The 20208-nt window shown below is 41.6% G+C and overlaps 1 pseudogene; it reads left to right on the top strand.

Moving 5' to 3' along the window:
* Positions 1-112: 112 nt before the first annotated feature.
* Positions 113-16501, top strand: LOC101439849 (serine/threonine/tyrosine-interacting protein pseudogene; annotated as a pseudogene).
* Positions 16502-20208: the final 3707 nt, after the last annotated feature.

The following is a 20208-nucleotide window of genomic DNA, read 5'->3' on the forward strand; positions in this document are numbered from 1 at the left end:
CCTCATTCTCTGGTCCCAGGGGAAAGGGCAGAGCTGCTACTGGTCAGGGTCTCATCTGTCAAGCCTGCCACTTCCAAGAGGGCTGGGACAGGGAGGCCACTTTACCAGCACCATGGAGGCGCTGCCCCTGGGCGCACAGCCTTCCCACCAGGGCCAGCCTATCGCTGCTGAGCAGGTAGTCAGGTCCTGGGGGGCAGCTCCCCTCTGGCATCTTTCAGTGGGGCAAGGGAAAAGCCACAGAGGCTCTGCCCAGCATCTAAGGAATCCCACCAGCTTGCCCCAACCTGGGCTGTGGCTAGAGGGGGCAGATTTTGCTGCCTTATCAATCAGGGACAAGGGCTCTCTTCCCCTTTGTGTCTGTGGGAGGGCAAAGGTGAGAAAACGCTCTTTTCTTGCCATCTAACTTCTCTTCTTAACTGGGAAGGAGAATTTCTTCCCCTCCCTGCCTCCCTCTCTCCATCCCTCCCTTCCTTTCTTCTTTCCTTCCTTCTCTTTCTCTGCCCCCATTATAAGCTAGTCATCAACTTCCTTTGTGCTCCCACGAACTCAGTGCTTATATAGTCACAGCCGTATCACCCAGCATTATAATTCCTTCTTATTGTCTGCCTCCTTCCAGCCCAGGTGTCTTTGAGCTCATAGCCCTGCCCTGAGCCCAATGCCTGGCACAGAGTAAGGACCCCATACAAAGAACCTTTGTGTGAACCAAGCTTCCTTCCACAGGTGTTGAGGGACGGCCTGCTCTAAGCCCAGCTCTGAGCTTGGTCCTAAAAGAGATGTTTGATGAGCCTTCAAGACTCATGGGCTGTACTTGAGGGGATCAAAAAAATACATAATCAAGCAGGGATTGTACAGTAAAGACCTCAGAAATCTTTAAGCCTTTTGTTAGGAAAGATGAGTGAGCACTGAAGTTGTCAGAGACGTTCCTGAAGAAAAGGTGGAATCATGAAGCACAGGTAAAGTTGGATAGGTGATGAGGTGGAGGAGGGATATTCCAGCTGGGGAGAAAGGAGAGGGTGGGATAAATGGAGGAGACAGTTCTGGCCAAATCAGAATTCAGCACCGGGGTGAGGTGGAGAGGATGGAAGATAGATTCCTACTCAATCTTTCCATTTTGAACACCTACTATGTGCCACACACCAAGCAAGGTGCTTTACAAACATGATTTCACTTTCTCCTTACGAAAGCCCTGTGAAGAAGGCAGGACAGGTTTTACATGTCGATGGCAGGGAGTGCAGAAGCTCTGGGTGGCTTAGAAAATTGCTCAAGGTCAAAAAGTGGAGAGACATTGTGTATTTCAGAGGACATTATCAAGAAAGTGAAAAGAAAGCCTACAAAATGGAAGAAAGTATTTGCAAATCGTATATCTGATAAGGATTTAATATCCAGAATATATGAAGAAATCTTATAACTCAACAACAAAAAGATGACGTGATTTCAAAATGGTCAAATGACTTGAGTCGACATTTCTCCAAAGAACATATGTGAATGACCAATAGATACATGAACAGTTGTCCAATATCATTAGTCATTAGGGAAATGTAAATCAAAACCACAATGTGATACCACTTCACACCTTCTAGGATAGCTATAATATGGAAAATAGTGTTGATGAGGATGTACTGAAATTGGAATCTTTGTACACTGCTAGTGGGAATGTAAAATGGTACAGCTGTTGTGGAAAATAGTATGGTGGTTCCTCAAAATACTAAACAGAATTACCTTACGATCCATCAATTCCACTCCTAGGAATATACCCCAAAGGACTGAAAACAGATACTGAAACAAACACTTGTACAAGAATGTTTACAGCAGCACTATTGACGATAGCTGAAAGGTGGAAACAACCTGAATGTCCATCAGTGGACATAAACAAATTGAGGTATATAAACCCTGGAAACATTATGCTAAATGAATGAAGCCAGATATAAAAGATCACATAATGTTTGATTCCACTTAAACAAAATATGCAGAATAGGTAAATCCATAGAAACAGAAAATAGATTGATGGTCTCCAGGGACTGCAGGAGGGGAGGACTGGGGGAAACTGATTAATGGGCATGGGGTTTTATTTTAGGGTGAAGAAAATGTTTTGGAACTAGATAGGAGGGTGGTTGCACAACATAGTGAATGTACTATAGACCACTCATTTGTTTGCTTTAAAACAGTTAATTTTATGTTATGTGAATTTCATCTCAATCACATAAAAAACACGAAGAGACAGAATCAAAGCCTAAACCGAGGGACTGATGGAGATTATGGAATTCTAAAGCACCCCTAAGTCCCCCGTTAGTGCTACCACTAGGCTATCCTACTGTGGGGAGCCAGGCGGGGCTGACTCCTGCTGGGCGTGTTTGGGGGCCGTGCTGTGGGTGGACTGCCCACCCCTGCCGTGAGCACAGGGCTCCAGCCTTGCTGCCCTCCCCTCACGCGGTGCTCCCGAACAGGGCACGAGCTCTGGCGAGGCTCCTCCCACGCGCCTCTTCTGTGCACACAGATCACAGTGCCCCCACCCCATCTCCGAGTGACAGAGAAGCATTCTGTGCAGCTAGTGGCCAGAATGCGTTACCTGCCCCCTACAGACAGGACTTGTGACACTGCCAAGGTCTGTGGAGTGTGGAGTTGACTGAACAGACAATTGTGTCATAGAGAAAAGAACGTTGGTCTTGGAGCCAAGGGCTTGACTTTGAATCCCAGCTCTGCTGCTTACAACTCTGTGACTACAGACAAGTCACCACACCCTTGGGAGTCTTCTTCTCCTCCCCTGTGGGATGGGAAACCGTACTGCCCTCTGGGCATGGTGGAGGGTGGACCCAGGTCGCCGGTTTGAAAGCACTTTCTTGGTGCTAGACGACTGGAGCTTGACTCCTGAGCCTCCACGCTCAGTCCACTGTACCCCGTCTTTATTGGTGACCATCTACATCTCACAGCATCACAGAATCTGGGCACTGGAGTGGGCTGAAGGGGCAGGAGTTTTCTCTTTCCCACCCTATTAAGAACACCAGTTTTCTCGATGGTTGCCACCCAGGCTCTGCTTGACCAAGTCTAGGGGCAGAGGTTCACTACACGTGGGCGCCCCAGACAGCACCTCACTGACCTGAAATCTGCCTTCTCCGTGTCCATCAGCAGACCCTACCCTGCCTCGTCACATACTCTCTGACACATGTCAGGAGGAGCATAAATATTTATGGCATGCAGCTAATGCAGTCGGCTTATAAGACTTCCAGTGCTTTGGGTGGGAGCTTTTTGCACAAGAAACCCTTTATCTGGGAGAGGGGTCCTGGTGGCAGATGCAGGCAGCAGAGAGGAGGCTCTCCGTCTCTCCAAGTGTCCTAGAAACCTGCCCTTCCCTGCTCGGCAGCCTGAGAGTCTGAATTTAAAGGGAAGGTCGGTTGGCAGCTGCACTTTGGGCTCTGGGCTTTGAGAATCAGTCAGCTTCTGGAGGTCTTCACTCAAGAAGCCCCTCCCTGGCTCTGCAGGGCTGGATCTCAAGATGAACAGGCTCATAGTCAGAGGGATCTGAAGATCTCATTCCAGCCACCCTGAGGTGAAGTGGAGGGTGCAGGCAGCCAGGAGAGGGTTCTCCCTCTCAGCCCAAGAGTTTCTGGATTCCCTCCCAATTGGGTGTCCAGGAGCTGTACCCAGGGAGTAAGTCCTAGATGCCTGCCTTTAACTTCCACATGGTTCCCCATAAAGTCACCCTACACATCTCCAGCACCTCAGGAAATGCGAATGTTCCAAAGGCTTCGAATGGGGTAGCCAAGGTTTTATATGTGTATGGAATCAGTTCCTCCTGTGGTTGGCTGGCCAGCATCCTTGATGTGGCCGTATGTCTGAGCATCCTGCAACAGATGCTATAGCATCTCCTGGGCTCCATGGAGCAGGATGAAGAGTAATGGGCAAAGGAGGAGAGAGAGAATCCCCTGGCAGGTGCATGCCTGAGGGCATGGAGCTGGAGTACCTCTACCTGGCAGGCCCTTTTCTGGGGAGCATCTCAGGAGCAGAGCCTGCCCTCACCTTTGAAGGCTGCGCACTGCCTGAGCTGGTTAGGAGTGTGCTCCCTGGAGAGGGATACGATGACTTCCCTCTGGGTTCTTGATAAGGTAAGATTCAGTCACCCCAGAGCTCAACTTCCATCTTTTTCCAACCCTGCCCTAAGCTACGAGCTCTCCCAACAGATGTCTTTGACCCCAAACAACTATTTTACCACCTAATATCATTCCATTTGCCCCTACATCTGGGCACTATAATACATAAAAAGTTTCTTTTCACCTCACCCTGGACAGCTCCTTGCTAAGGAAGAAAGAAGGAAGAAGGGCGAAGAGGAGTATCATGGCAAAAACTGAAGACTAGATGTAAGCACTGATCTCCCATTCATTCTTTCTTTTTTATTTTAAGATTTTTATATATTTATTTATTTTTAAGATTTATCTCTCTCCCCACCTTCACTGTTTTGCGTTGCTGTCTGTTTGCTGTGTGCATTCGCTGTGTGTTCCTGCTGTGTCTGCTTGCCTTCTCTTTGGGCAGCACCCGGAACCAATCCTGGAACTTTCTCAAGTGGGAGAGAGGCCCTCAGTCTCTTGCGCCACCTCGGCTCCCTGGTCTGCTGCATCTCTTATTGTCTCTCCTCTGTGCCTCTTTTTGTTGTGTCATCTTGCTGCGCCAGCCCTCCACACCGGCTGGCATTCCTATACGGGGCAGCTTTTCCCACGCGAGGTGGCATTCCCACACAGGGTGGCACTCCTGCATGGGGACGCATTCCTGCGTGGGCCAGCGCTCTGCATGGGCCAGCTTGCCTTCACCAGGAGGCCCTGGGCATCAAACCCTGGACCTCCTATATGGTAGACGGGGGCCCGTTTGGTTGAGCCACATCTATTTCCCCTGTCTTTAAATTCAGAGTGCTCAGCACCTTGTCCAACACATAATAGGCACTACCAAAATATTTGGCAAATCTTCCCGAGCTTTTGAAGTTCAAAAAAACATTTAATCCTCAGTCTGACATATTACTGGCTGAAGTAAGGGTGGGGTTGAAGAGCAATAAGAGAGAAAAGAGATCTGCCTGCCTTTGTCCATGTTTTCCAGAGGGACAGAGGGTGGAGCAGAGGAACAGCAGCTGCAGTGGTAGAGGAGCTCCTGGGGAAGAGGCCAGCTGCAGGCTAGGGGGTTTGCTATTTCCACAGCAGGAGAGGACCGCAGTCCTTGCAGCATAGAAAGTAACCAGGCTGCCAGTCACCCAGTATAAACTGAGTGACTAGTGAAGACAGCAGTGAAATTATTCTATGGGGAATGGCTAATGATCCCCTGAGAATCAGGACATCTTTATGCAGCTCCCACTCTGCTCTCAGCACTGAGGGGGCACAGAGTTGGGTGAAGGACAGTCCTCATCGTCAAGGGGCAACCAGTGCAGCTGGGGGCTGAGACTCACAGAGCCCCGATGAGCGACTCATCCAGGGTGTATTCCCAGATGGCATCATTTGGTGTGACTCTGGGTGTCCTTCAAGGTCAGGGCAGAGAGGGATGACTCATCACCAAATAATTACTGAGGCCATGGTATTTATTCCAGGTGATTTGTGGAAGTACAAGGCAATTCTTATGGTGGAAAAGCAACTAATGCACAGAACAGCTCCCCAAAGGGTACCCATTGAAAGCAGGGTTCTCATCTCCGGGGGCTTGAGAGAAGGAGGGAGTCAGAGGCTTGGTTCCACTTTGAAGGGAGGACAGTATTTACCTGGGGAGAGCAGAGGGAAGGCACAGGGCAGAACTAAGCACCTCCATCCACTCGAGGATAGGGATGGGAGTGGGGTGCTTGGTCTGCACCTTGGAGACCTTCCCATGGCTGAGTTCTAAATAAAGTTTAAAGTGAATGCATGCACAGTGTAAATAATTAAACCTTATAAGGTGTGTTCAGTGACGGGCTAAGCTCCCTCCCACCCTGTCGGGTCACAGCTCCCTTCTCAGAGGCAACCACTGATACCTTTCTCTTGGGTAATCATTTCAGAGATTTCTAAGGATCTTATAGTAAAAACTTTATTTGATGCACAAATAGCACCATTTTTAAAAACAGAAATGGCAATATACAACACATAATGTTTTACATCTTACTTTTTATTAAAAATATATATAGGCAATTATTCCATACCAATCCCTATGAGTTGCCTTATTATTTCTGATGACTTTGTAGTATTCCAATGCATATGTATGACAAATTAATCTAAGCAGATTCATATTAATGGATAGTCACGTTATTTCCAATTTTTTTGCTTTTACAAGTAGTGTTGAAATAACATTCTTGCATATATTTCATTTTACACATGTATGAGCATTTCTATAGGAATAGTTGAGCCAAGGGGTATGTATATTTTAATTTTGATGAAAAATTTTCATAGCCTCCATAGAGGTACAACTTTATGAGAATACATGTTTTCCAATAAGTGTTAAACTGTAACCTTTGACAATCTGATCAGCGAAAAAATAGTATCTCATTCCAGTGCTAATTTGCATTCTGCATGAGTTAAATTGAACATCCTTTCACACATTTAAAAGGTATTTATTTGCATTTTGTTTTCTGTGAACTATTTATATCCTTTGTCCATTTTCTAATATATTTTTAGTCTTTTTCTTTATTATTTGTAGGAGTTCTTCATTTATTAAAGTAACCTCTCATTTATGATATTACAAATACTTTCTCAATCTCTTATTTGTGCTTTTATTTTTTTTATAGTGGTTTTTGCTAAATAGAAATATGTGATTTTTATGTCTGATCTTATTGGTCTTTCTTTTATACCCTCTGAATTTGGACCATACAGACCTTGCACACATATATTTTTTCTGATACTTGCACAGTTTCAAATTTATTTTTTAAATACTTGATTGATTTGGAACTAATTTTGATTTTAGGAATGACTTTGTTTTTTTACTTAACAAAATAACTTGGAGTTCATGCATACCAGTGCATGGAAGTTGTCTCATTCTTTTTACTGTGGGAATAGTTATTCTATCATATGACTTTACTATAATTTATTTAACCAGATCCCCAAATTATACAGAGTTAGATTGTTTCCGGTTTTGTACTATGATAAGAAATGATGAAATGAGTATCGCCTCAAAGGCATTTAAAAGGTAATTTAGTTTAAAACTTCTTAAGATATAATGAGCTTATGAATTATCTGGGTATCTTGTTAAAACATGGATTCTGACTCAATGGGTCTGGGGTAGGACCTAAGGTCCTGCATTTCTAACAAACTCCTAGGTGATGCCGTCGGTATGGATCTGTGGACCTCACTTTGAATAGTGAGACTTTAGTGGACTTCTTGTATGATTATTTTATTCATCCCGCCCATTGGAGGGAGTAGCACTCATGAGTCAACTCATTCCCTCTTTGAATAGCTCTAATTAAGGTTGTTTTTCATATTAAGTCAAAATATGTATTTTTAAAAAAGATTTTATTTATTTATTTATTTCTCTCCCCTTTTCCCCCCACCCAGGTTGTCTGTTCTCTGTGTCTATTTGCTGCATCGTCTTCTTTGTCCACTTCTGTTGTTGTCAGCAGCACAGGAATCTGTGTTTCTTTTTGTTGCATTATCTTGTTGTGTCAGTTCTCCGGGTGGGCAGTGCCATTCTTAGGCAGGCTGCACTTTTTTTGTGCTGGGCGGCTCTCCTTATGGGGCGCACTCCTTGCGCGAGGGGCTCCCCTATGCGGGGAACACCCCTGCGTGGCTCGGCACTCCTTGCGCACATCAACACTGCCCGTGGGCCAGCTCCACATGGGTCAAGGAGGCCCGGGGTTTGAACCGCGGACCTCCCATGTGGTAGACGGATGCCCTAACCACCGGGCCAAGTCCGCTTCCCAAAAACATGTATTTCTTGGACCTAGTTTTATATCCTGGATCCAGATAGATCAGGTCAAAGTCCTTGTTCACGTAACAGTTCTTGAATTCCTGCTAGCTAGCTATCATGTGTCCTATGGACCTTGTCTTCTCCAGGATGTCTGTGTCCCCTTCTCCACCTGCTCCCTAGATGGTGTGGGCTGTACGGGAGAGGTGGGGAGGAGGCCAGGGGCGGGGAGTGGCAGTGAAGTTTGTTCCCCCCTTGTGAACTCCAGTTTCTTTCCATGCCTGTTTGCCCAGATAAGGTCATCAAGTCTCCTCAGCACTGAAGGTCAAAGTCTTGTCTTACATCTCCTGCCTCTGAAGAGGACTCTCCTGGGCTGACATTGGGGGAGTAGCTTGTTGGGTTGAGTTAAAAATCAGAGAACTGGGGCTAGGAAGAGAGTGGTCCTTAGTGGTGTGCTGGTAAATGGTTATATCTGGTTGTCCAAAAAAAGGAGGAGGAGGAAGACAAGGAGAAGGAGGAGAAGAAAAGAAGAAAAAGAGAAGGAAGCGGGGGGTGGGGAGGTGGGGTGAGGTGGGGGTGTAGGGAAACAAAGGCAGAGGAACCCCTGATTTGTAGCATTGTTGATTTTCATTGCATAAATTCTCCCACAATTTTAAGCTACCAAGATGAGGTCCCTGAAGGTGGAGTAGGGAAGAGATGAGGAGCAGTCCATCATTATAAGGCATTCCTACCACACAGAGAGACCGAAATCACTTCAAGAGCATGGATGATGATGGGTCAAGTAGAATAATTTCAAGTAATGAATTTTTTGATTATTGTCTTTGTTTTTGTTTCTTCAAATGGATGAAGAAAACCAGGGCATGAATGACCTTGATTTTTTTTTTAAGTTTTAATTATGGACATTTTAGCCACCAATAAAAGATAATGAATGTCTAATAGTACATCGTTCAGCTAAAAACACACCAACTCACAGCCACCCTTGTCTCATCCACACTGTTCTCCCACTGTCAGCCTCCAGCCCTCTCTGTGAGATTTTTTTTTGAAGCAAATCCAAATTTTTTTCCCTCTATAAATATTTCAAGATGTGACTCTTAAAAATGTCCTCTTAAGAACACATAACCAAAATAACACCCTTATAACTACAAAAATTAATGAGTCCTTAAATACCAAACACATAGTTGGAATTAAAATTTCCAAAATTAGCTCACTCTCTTTTTTTGGATATAGTTAGTTTGTCGTCATCAAGATATAGAGAAGGTCTGCATGTTGCAGATGGTTGACATGTCTGAAGTCTTTGCTTAATCTGCAGGATCTCTCTCCATTGCTTGTCATGTAACTTCCTATATTCTGCATTTTTATGAACGAATCTCCATGATGCCACCTAAGATGAGTTTTTCTTTATTAAGTAAATTGGGGGTTAACAGAACAAGCATGTACAAAATACAAGGTTTCCATATACCACCCCATCACCAACACCTTGCACTGGTGTGAAACATTTGTTACAATTGATGATAGAACATTTTTATCATTGTACTTTTTAACTAAATAGTCCATGGTTTAACTTAGGGCTCACTGTTTGTGTAGTGTAGTCCATGGATTTTTTTCAACTTTTTATTCTGTTACCATATATACAATCTAACATTTCCCCTTTTATTAATATTTCAGTGCTGCTACGTGTTCACAATGTTGTGCTACCATCACAACCATCTGTTTGCAAAACTTTTCCATCACTCCAAATAGGAACCCTGAAAATTTTAAGCCTTAACTTCACATTCCCTATCCCCACCCCATCTCCTGGTAGCCTATATTCTAGATTCTGACCCTACAAGTTTGCTCATTTGAATTGTTTCAAACCAGTCAGAACATAAAATATTTGTCTTTTTGTGTCTGGCTTATTTCACTCAACATGATCTCTTCATACATCACATGTATCAGGACTTCTTCCCTTTTTAAAGCCAAATAATATCCTGTTATATGCATATACCACATTTTAATTTTCCATTCATCAGTTGATGAACACTTGGGTTGCTTCCATCTTTTGGCACTTGTGAATAATGCCACTATGAACGTCAGTGTGCAAATATCTGTTCGAGTCCCTGCTTTCAATTCTTTGGGGTATATACATAGAAGTGGGATTGACAGGTCACATGATAATTCTATACTTAGCTTTCTGAGGAACCGCCAAACTAGTCTTCCACAGCAGCTGCACTATTTTACATTCCCACCAGCAATGATTGAGTGTTCCTATTTTCGCACATCCTCTCCAACACGTGTTATTTTCTTTTTTTAAATTAGTAGCCATTCTAGTGGGTATGAAATGGTATCTCATTGTGGTTTTGATTTGTATTTCCCTGATGGCTAATGATGTTGAACATCATTTCATGTGCTTTCTGGCCATTTATATGTCTTTTTAGAGAAATGTCTATTCAATTCTTTCACCCATTTTTAAAATTGGGCTGTTTACTCAGGAGTCCATCAACTGATGAATGGATAAATTGTGATGTACACACATGATGGAATATTATGCAGCAGTAAGAAGAAATGAAGTTGTGAAGCATATGACACATGGATGAACCTGGAGGACCTTTTATTGAGTGAAGCAAGCCAGACACAAAAGGACAAGTACTTTATGATTGTGCTATTATGAACTAAATATGCTGTGCAAACTCACGGAGTTAATAATTAGCATATAGGTCACCAGAAAATAGAAGGAGGGTAGAGAATGGAAAACTGAGGGTTAGTCTGTACAGAATTGTTAAAAAGGTTGTTTGTAAATCTTTGGAAATGAATAGAAATGGTGAAAGCATATCATGGTGTTTGTAACTAGCAGTGCTATTGCATGGGTATGACAGTGGTTGAAAAGGAAAGTCTAAGGTCATGTATACTACTAGAAGGAAAGCTAAAAACTGTAACATGAGATTGTATACGATAGTAAAATCCCATGTAAAACATGTATATGGTAATATTACATATATAAGAGTGTTTTTACAAAACATAAACACAAATATACTAGAGAGAAGGAAAAAGAATAGCAGCTATGTATGGCATGTGAGGCATAGAGAAATCGAGAGTTGAGTTTTGTTTTATTATTATTATTATTGGAATAATGAATGTTCTGGGAGTGATTGGGGTGATGAATGCACAAACATGTGACTACAGTGAATACCACTGATTGTATTCTTTGGATAGATTTATGCTTTTATAATATGTATCAATAAAATTGAAAAAAAATCCAGGGGTAGGGTCTAGGGGTGGAGCCATATTTGAGGCAAGAGCTCTCTTCTTGAAGCTGGGAGATGGGTCCATAGGGTTCATTATATGTTTCTCTCTACTTTAGTTTAAGCTTGAAAGTTCAATGATAAAAAGTTAAAGAAAAAAAATTGGGTCGTTTGTCTTTTTATTGTTAAGTTGAAGGGTTTATTTATATATTCTGTATATTAAACCTTTATTGAATATGTGGTTTCCAAATATTTTCTTGCATTGTGTAGGTTGTTTTACTTTCATGATAAAGACTTTTGGAGCAAAACAGTTTTTAATTTTGATGAGGTCCCATTTATCTGTTTTTTCTTTTGTTGCTTGTGCTTGGTTGTAAGGTCTAAGAAACCATTGCCTCACACAAGGTCCTGAAGAAGTGTCTCTACATTTTCTTCTAGGAATTTGATAGTTCTAACTCATATTTAGTTTTTTGATCCATTTTGAGTTAATTTTTGTTTATGGTGTGAGGTAGGGGTCATAGGGGTCCTCCTTTTTTTTTTTTTTCTTCAAATGGAGATCCAGTTTCCCCAGCACCATTTCTTCAAGAGACTAGTCTTTCTCAATTGAGCTGTCTTTACCCCCTTGTCAAAAATCAGTTGGCCATTAAGGTGAGGGTTTATTTCTAAGCTCTCAACTCAATTCCTTTGGTCTACATGTCTGTCCTTGTGCCAGTACTATGCTGGTTTTTGTTGTGGGTTTTTTTTTTTTAGGTACTGGAGTTGGGAATTGAACCTGAGACCTCATGGACCTCATATATGGGAAGGCAGCACTCAACCATTGAACCACATTGGTTCCCCTAAGTTGGTTTCTTCATTTGTTTGCTTGTTTGTTTTTAGGAGGCACTGGGGACCAAACTTGGGACGTCCCATTTGGGAAGCAGGCACTCAACCACTTGAGCCAAATCTGCTTCCCATGCTGTTTTGATTATTATAGCTTTGTAAATAAGTTTTTTAAAAAAGATTTATTTTGTTTATTTATTTCTCCCCACCACCTCATTGTTTGCACTTGCAGTGTCTGTTCATCTTCCTTGTTTCTTTAAGAGCCACCAGGAACCAAACCTGGGACCTCCAATATGGGTGGGAGGAGCTTAACTGCTTGAGCCACCTCTATTCCCTGCTTTGTTGTATCTTTCATTGTGTTTTTCTTCTTGTGTCTCTTGTTGTGTCATCTTGCTGCGTCAGCTTGCCACACCTGCCCTTCATGCCAGCTTGCTGTCTTCTCTAGGAGGCATCAGGAACTGAACCGGGGACCTCCCATGTGGTAGGCAGGAGCTCAATCACTTGAGCCACATCTGCTTCCCTATAATAAGTTTTAAGATCAGGAAGTGTTAATTCTTCAACTTCATTCTTCTCTTTCAAGATGGCTTTGGCTATTCAGGACCCTTAGCCTACTATATAAATTTGATGATTGGTTTTTTTCATTTCTGCAAAGAAGTTTGTTGGACGTTTGATTGGGATTTCATTGAATTTATAAATTGCATACTAATGCTATTTAATCTTCTAATTCATGAACATGGAATGTCCTTCCATTTATTTAGTTCTTCTTTGATTTACTTTAGCAATGTTTTGTAGTTTTCAGTATGCAAATTCTTCACATCCTTTGTTAGATTTATTCTTAGATAGCTGATTCTTTAATTGCTTTCATAAATGGAATTTTTTCCTTGTGTATAGAAACATTACCTGTGTATAGAAATACTACTGACTTTTGTGTTTGATCTTGTACCCCTCCACTTTGCTGAATTCATTTGTTGGCTCTAGGAGCTTTGTTGTGGATTATTCAGGATTTTCTGCATATAGGATCATATCATCTTCAAATTAGGGAAAGTTTTACTTCTTTCTTTCCAATTTGGAGGCTTTTTCTTTATTTTTCTTGCCTATTTGCTCTGGCTGAAATTTCCAGTACAATGTTGAATAACGGTGGTGACAGTGGGCATCCTTGTCTTTTTCCTGATCTTCGAGGGAAAGCTCTCAGTCTTTTGCCATTAAGTAGGTTGTTAGCCGTGGGCTTTTGATATATGCCCTTTATCATGTTGAGGGAGTTTCCTTCCATTTCTAGTGTTCTAAGTGTTTTATCAAGAAGGGATGCTGGATTTTGTGAAATGTCTTTTCTGCATCAATTAAAAAAAGAGAGAGTCCTATCCATCAGCCATGTGGGAACAAAGCCCACCCCCTCAATTAAAGGTGGAGTGGAATCACCATCCCTATATTTTTAAACTTTATTTTGTACATATAATTAAAAATATAAACAATTAAAAACTAAGAAGAAAACACAGTTGAATAAAAAACATTTCTCAATTTTAAAAAGAGTCAGTTAAGATGATCATATGGTTTTTTCTCTTCCTTCTGCTAATGTGGAGTATTATATTAACTTATTTTCTTATGTTGAACCAACCTTGTATGCCAGGGATAAATGTCACATGATCAAGGTGTATAATTCTTTTACTGTGCTTTTGGATTCAGTTTACTAGTATTTTGTTGGGGATTTTTGCATCTATATTCATAAGAGATATTGGTCTGTAATTTCTTGTGGTATTTTTATCTGGCTTTAGAATGTGGGCCACATTGGCCTTGTAGAATGAATTAGAGAGTGTCCCTACCTGTTCAATTTTTGAAAATGTTGAGAGGAATTGGAGCTAGGTTTTCTTGTAATGTTTGGTAGAAATCCTCTGTGAAGCCATCTGGTCCTGGGCTTTTCTTTGTTAGAGGTTTTTGATGAGTGATTCAATCTCTTTACTAGTAATTGTTTTGTTGATCTCTTCTATTTCTTTTTGAGTCAATATAGGTAGTTTGTGTGTTTCTAAGAATGTGTTCATTTCATCTAGGTTATCTAAGTTATAGATATACCATAGTTCTTAGTACCCTCTTAACAGTTTTTTTTTTATTTCAGTGGGGTTGGTAGTAATGCCCCCCTTTTCATTTCTGATTTTAGTTATTTGTATCACCTCTCCATTTTTCTTTGTCAGTCTAGCTAAAGGTTTGTCAATTTTATTGTGCTTCTCAAAGAACCAACTTTTGGTTTTGTTGATTTTCCCTGGTTGGTTGTTTTTTTTTTTTTTTCCTGTTTCATTTATCTCCACTCTAATCTTTGTTATAGCTTTCCTTCTGCTCACTTTGCGTTTATTTGCTCTTCTTTTTTAGCTCTCCTGGTTTTGAAGTTAGGTCTCTGATTTGAAGTATTTCTTCTTTTTTAATGTATGTAGTTAGGGCCATAAATTTCCCTCTAAACACTGCCTTCACTGCCTCCTATAAATTTTCTTACATTGTAGTTTCATCCACTTCAAGATATTTCCTAATTTCATTTCTGATTTCCTCTTTGACCTATTGGTTTTTTTTTTTAAGAGTATGTTATTTCATTTCCACAGGTTTGTGAAAGTTCTGTTTCTACCAATGTTCTTGATTTCTAGCTTCATTCTATTGTGGATAGAGAATATACATTGTATGACTTCAGTATTTTTTAATTTACTGAGACTTGCTTTATGACCCAACATATGGTCTATCCTGGAGAATGATCCATGTGCACTTGAGAAGAATGTGTATTATGTTTTTGTTGGGTGCAGTGTTCTCTATCTGTCTGTTAGGTCTGGTTGGTTTAGAGTATCATTCAAGTCTTGTACTGCCTTATTGATCTTCTGACTAGATGTTCTATCCATTATTGAGAGTGGTGTATTTAAGTCTCCTACTAGTAATATAGAACTGCCAATTTCTCCCTTCAATTCTGTCAGAATTTCCTTCATATATTTTAGAGGTCTGCTGTTAGATGCATATACATTTATAACTGGTACATATTCCTGTCGAATTGACCCTCTTTGTTAGCATATAATGACTGTCTTTGGCCATCCAAATCAGGTACCAAGCTGTAATAGTCAGGGTTCTCTAGGGAAAAAAAACTGACAGGTGATATCTGTAAATATTATGAGATTTTATAAAACTGTCTCATAAGACTGTGGGGATGAATGAGTCCAAAATTTATAGGGCAGGCTGCAAGCCAGAAACTCTGATGAAGGCCCTTAATGAATTCCACAGGTAAAGCTGTCTGTCTGAAGTAGAGATGGGAATTATTTCTTCTGACTGCTGAAATTACTTCTCCTTTTGAGGCCTTAAACTGATTGGATGAGATGCCTCTTATTACTCAAGGCAATTTCTTCAGTTGATTGCAGATGTAATCAACCATAGATGCAATCAACTCACTGATGCTTTAAGTCCATGAAATGTCCTCACAGTACAATTTGGCCAGTGCTTGCTTGACCAAACAACTGTGTACCATAACCCGGTCAAGTTGGCACTTATCTGATATTAGTATAGCTACACCAGTTCTCTTCGGTTACTACTTACATGGTGTACTTTTTTCACTTTCAACCTACTTATGCCTTTGAATTTAAAGTGAGTGTCTTGTAGACAGCATATAGTTGGATCATGCTTTTTTTAACCCATCCTGCCAATCTCTGCCTTTTGACTGGGAAATGTAACCCATTTGCATTTAAAATCACTGCTGGTGGGTTGTAGGGCTACTGCCTTTGCCATAGCCTGGGCAGCCTGAGTGTGGGGAGACAACAGGGAGGGAGACAGCAGCAGCATGGCCTCCTGGTACCAGCCTTTCCACCCTCCTCTTCCCTGCTGGTGATTGCCTGTGTTCGTTGTAAGCCGCCGCCCACCCACCAGTCCTCTGGTCCCCCAGTTCTCCACTGTGCTGCCACTGCCAGCCCCAAGGGCCGGCCAGCTGGGTAACTCGCACTCCTCCTCACTCACCAGCAGGCCAGGACCGTGAAGGATGTGAAGCTGGAGTTCCCCACCCTCCCTCAGTGCAGAGAAAGTGCCGAGGAGTCGACCTATTTTATGAGACAAGAGATGCAGGAAATTTTACCTGGGTTGCTGTTAGGCCCATAGTCTTCTGCTATGAAAGGCAAGCTACCTATACTACAGAAACATGGAAAAAACCATATAATATGCATAAAACAAAATATTGAAGCAAACTTTACTAAACCAAACTTTCAGCAATTATTTCAATATGTAGTCTTGGATATCGTAGATAGTTCAGTTAAAAATATAATATTTTTTTTCCCTTGACTAAGGAATTTCTTGATGGGAGCTTCCACACTGAAGGAGAAGTTCTTGTTGGTGGAAATCCAGGGATCTCCAGGAGTGCTGCCTTTGTTATTGTACACATTATGGAAACATCTGAAATGAAGTACAGGGATACATTTGCTTATGTTCAAGAAAGATGACTTTGTGTTAATCCTAATGCTGAATTTGGCCATCAACTTCAGGAATATGAAGCCATCTACACAGCAAAATTAAAACACAGACAATGTCACCACTACAGATAGGTCCATTCTGGGACCACAGGCAGTTTGAAAAGAACATGTGAAGAAGATGATGATTTTGGAAACATAAAACTGGTGATTGCACAGAATGACTGACTCAAGAGCACCATTACAGAAGATGAGAATTTCTATTTGGGAAGGAAAAACTATTAGAGACGATAATAATTTAAAACGGTAAAAACACAAGTAGTTTCTTTTTGATCATATGTTGCTTCTGGACATGTTTCACTGCAACTTGTTGACCAACATTTTAGAAAGGTGTTGGACTTCTACAATAAATGGCTCTGATGGTTTTATACCTTTTTTGTTGTTTTTTTCCTTTGTTTTTCATTTTATAGTTTTATTGAAACTGTGGCAGTTTGATATTATTTATGAATTCCAAAAAGAGATACTGATTGTAAACAGGTCTGTTCCTCTGGGCATGATACGCTTTGATTGATTTAAATTTAAAGGCTTTATTGTTTACTTGATTAAATAAAGATTAGGGCTTTGATTTGACCACATCGTTAGGGCATGCAGGGTTGAGTCCCAGCCCCATTGGTGGGCTATGTAAATGGACACTCAATCAAGAAGACATGAGAAGAACACAGAGGAATGGAGAGAGCTCCATAGACATGGAAGGGGAGAGAACTTGTCAGCTTTGATCCTGTGAACCCGGGAAGAGAGATGATAGTTTACAGCTGACCTTGTGAAGAGACCAGAAAGAAAAGAGCCCTCCAGATTGGAAGAAGCTGGGCCCACAGAGCCTAAAAGGAAAGAGGAAGGCTGAACCTTCGCAGATATCGGCAGCCATCTTGGCTCAACATGTGGCAACAGACATTTGGTGAGAAAGTACCTCTTATGGTACCTTGAGTTAGACTCTTTAGGGCCTTGTGACTGTAAGCTTCTACCCCAAATAAATACACTTTACAAAAGCCAACAGATTTCTGGTACTTTGCATCAGCATCCCTTTGGCTGACTAATACAATAACCAAGAAATTTGGACTTGCAAAGAGGTATTATTGCAAAAATGTACTTTTCATACTTGAAATCTATTTGCATGATATAAAGTTTTTGCTTTAAACAAAATGCAAGTTAGGGAGAATTTGTTTATATAATTTGGGTAATTTATATCAAAAGAATTTACAAAAACTTGCTAAAATTCATTTTGTGTTATATATATTGCATTTTAAAAATAATGTTACACATGTGGGATCTAAGCCTCCTCTCAATATAGAGGTGGAGCAGACATCACCAACCCAGGGTCTACAGGAAGGAGGAATAAAATAGGGCTTAGAGTGAAAAACAAACAAAAAAACAACAAAGAATAATGTTACAGTTCAGGGAAACGTACTTTGGCCCAGTGGTTAGGGCGTCCGTCTACCACATGGGAGGTCCGCGGTTCAAGCCCCGGGCCTCCTTGACCCGTGTGGAGCTGGCCCATGCGCAGTGCTGATGCGCGCAAGGAGTGCCCTGACACGCAGGGGTGTCCCCCGTGTAGGGGAGCCCCACACGCAAGGAGTGCACCCATAAGGAAAGCCGCCCAGCCCGAAGGAGGGAGCAGCCTGCCGAGGAATGGCGCCGCCCACACTTCCCATGCCGCTGACGACAACAGAAGCGGACAAAGAAACAAGACGCAGCAAAAAGACACAGAAAACAGACAACCGGGGGAGGGGAGGGGAATTAAATAAATAAAAATAAATCTTAAAAAAAAAAAAATTGCAGTTCAGTTTTATGATGAAGGCTCCTACAAAAACATTAACAAAATGCAGGAATTTGCCACATTTCTCTTCTAGTATAACTCAATACCTTAATTGTCCTTTTATTTTTCTAAGTTCTTCTTTTTTTTTTAGATTTACTTATTTATTTTTCTCCCCTTCCCCCCCCCCACCCCAACCTCCCTGTTGTCCACTTTCTGTATCCATTCACTGTGTGCTCTTCCGTGAGCGCTTCTAGCTTTATCAGCGGCACCAGGAATCTGTGTTTCTATTTGTTGCGTTATCTTGATACGTCAGCTCTCCATGTGTGCGGCACCATTCCTGGGAAGGCTGCACTTTCTTTGACACTGGGCGGCTCTCCTTACGGGGCGCACTCCTTGAGTGTGGGGCTCCCTTACGCGGGGGACACCCCTGTGTGGCACAGCACTCCTTGCACGCATAAGTGCTGCACATGGGCCAGCTCCACATGGGCCAAGGAGGCCCGGGGTTTGAACTGCGAACCTCTCATGTGGTACGCTAACACCCTATCCACTGGCGTTATCTTCCCTCTTGATCCTTCACTAAGAGTCTTTAAATCATGTCACTAGCCAACTTTCCTTACTTAAACATAATCCAGTCATTACTTCCTTTCCTGTCACCTTACTAATTTATTTAGTCTATTGAAAAAGAGTTTAAGGAAGATGTTTTACATATAGTACCAGACTCTCTCCCCCCAAAAGTACAGAAGTTTCAAGTGACTTTCCATTTTACATTACCTTTTATCTGTTCTTTTGAGAACCTTTTGTTTTATTTTGTTTTTGTTCTGTCCAAAATGGTTCCGAATATACCAATTTAGCATTATTGGTTTTTATTTTTCCCTAAGTGAAACCCAAAAAAAGAAAAATGACTTGCTTCATTTAAAGAATGAAAAGATAAGTCCTCATGACCTCCAAATTGGTATACAGAACAGTGAAAGATAAAAATAAAATATACTAAGCTTTGAAGAGACCTCAGTGAATTATTTGGCACATGGAATGTTTCCTCCTGTTCATTTTATGTTGTCTTGATTCTGTGAGATTGTTCTGGCCCAGAGAGAAGCTTTTCTCTGAAGATGCATTTACTGGGGAAAGTTATTTATAGGAGTCCTTATTGTTTTAAATCAGCTTTTTAATAAGTTATTTAAATTGAGTTAATCCAAATTTCCCCCATAACTTGCATTAGCAAAGCCACTTTATGGATCCTTGTTTCTCTGTTTTGTTTTGTTTTTTTTTTCTGTGTTTTTATTTATATGTATAAAAATTGCTCTAAGAAAAACGTTTGCTATTTTAAGTATGTGATGTGAGGGAGGAGAGGAGTGTTTTTAACTTTTTATAGTTGGTGACTTTAGCAGAGCACAAACAAAACTCCTTTGTATTTCACTTTTCTCAGTCCTCTCTTGAGGTGCTTTACTGATGGGAATGATTTCTGTGCATTCCCTTAGTGCCAAGAGGTAAAATGCAAAGTGACCTATTACACCAAGTTACTTGCTTTGTTTTCCTGTGGTGTAATAATATAGTAAAAGCTGTTTTATCCAGCATAGTGAGGGAGTGGAAAGGGAATGAAATGCTTGTTAAGCATTAGTTCTGGTATCTCTCCAGGGAGGGGCAAGATGGCATCGGATTAAGTGCACCCACATCATCTCTTACAAAAAAAGACTGAGTGGCGGCAAAATCCTGCCTGAGTGAGCTGTTTTGGGAACCCACAAAGCGGGAGGCTTCAGGGCATCAATCTGGAGAGAGTGTGACAAAAAGATTGATTGCTCAAGGTAAAGCCATGAGTTTCTGGTGCTTGAGGCTGGAGCTCTGGGACAGCTCAGCCCCACCATCAGGGCAGGAAGTCACCCAGCCAGAGAAGGCATACTCCGAGAGAGGGAGGGTTCTGGTGAAGGGTGGAGAGGGGTCTCCTCTGTGTGGGTTCAATTGTCTGAACCCCCCCTTTTTTTTTTTAAAGATTTATTTATTTATTTCTCTCCCCCTCCCCCAATTGTCTGCTCTCTGTGTCCATTTGCTGCGTGTTCTTCTGTGTCCACCTGTATTCTTGTCAGTGGCACCAGGAATCTGTGTCTCGTTTTGTTGGGTCATCACATGC

Source organism: Dasypus novemcinctus, chromosome 13, assembly GCF_030445035.2.
Source record: "Dasypus novemcinctus isolate mDasNov1 chromosome 13, mDasNov1.1.hap2, whole genome shotgun sequence".
In the NCBI taxonomy this organism is placed as follows: Eukaryota; Metazoa; Chordata; class Mammalia; order Cingulata; family Dasypodidae; genus Dasypus; species Dasypus novemcinctus.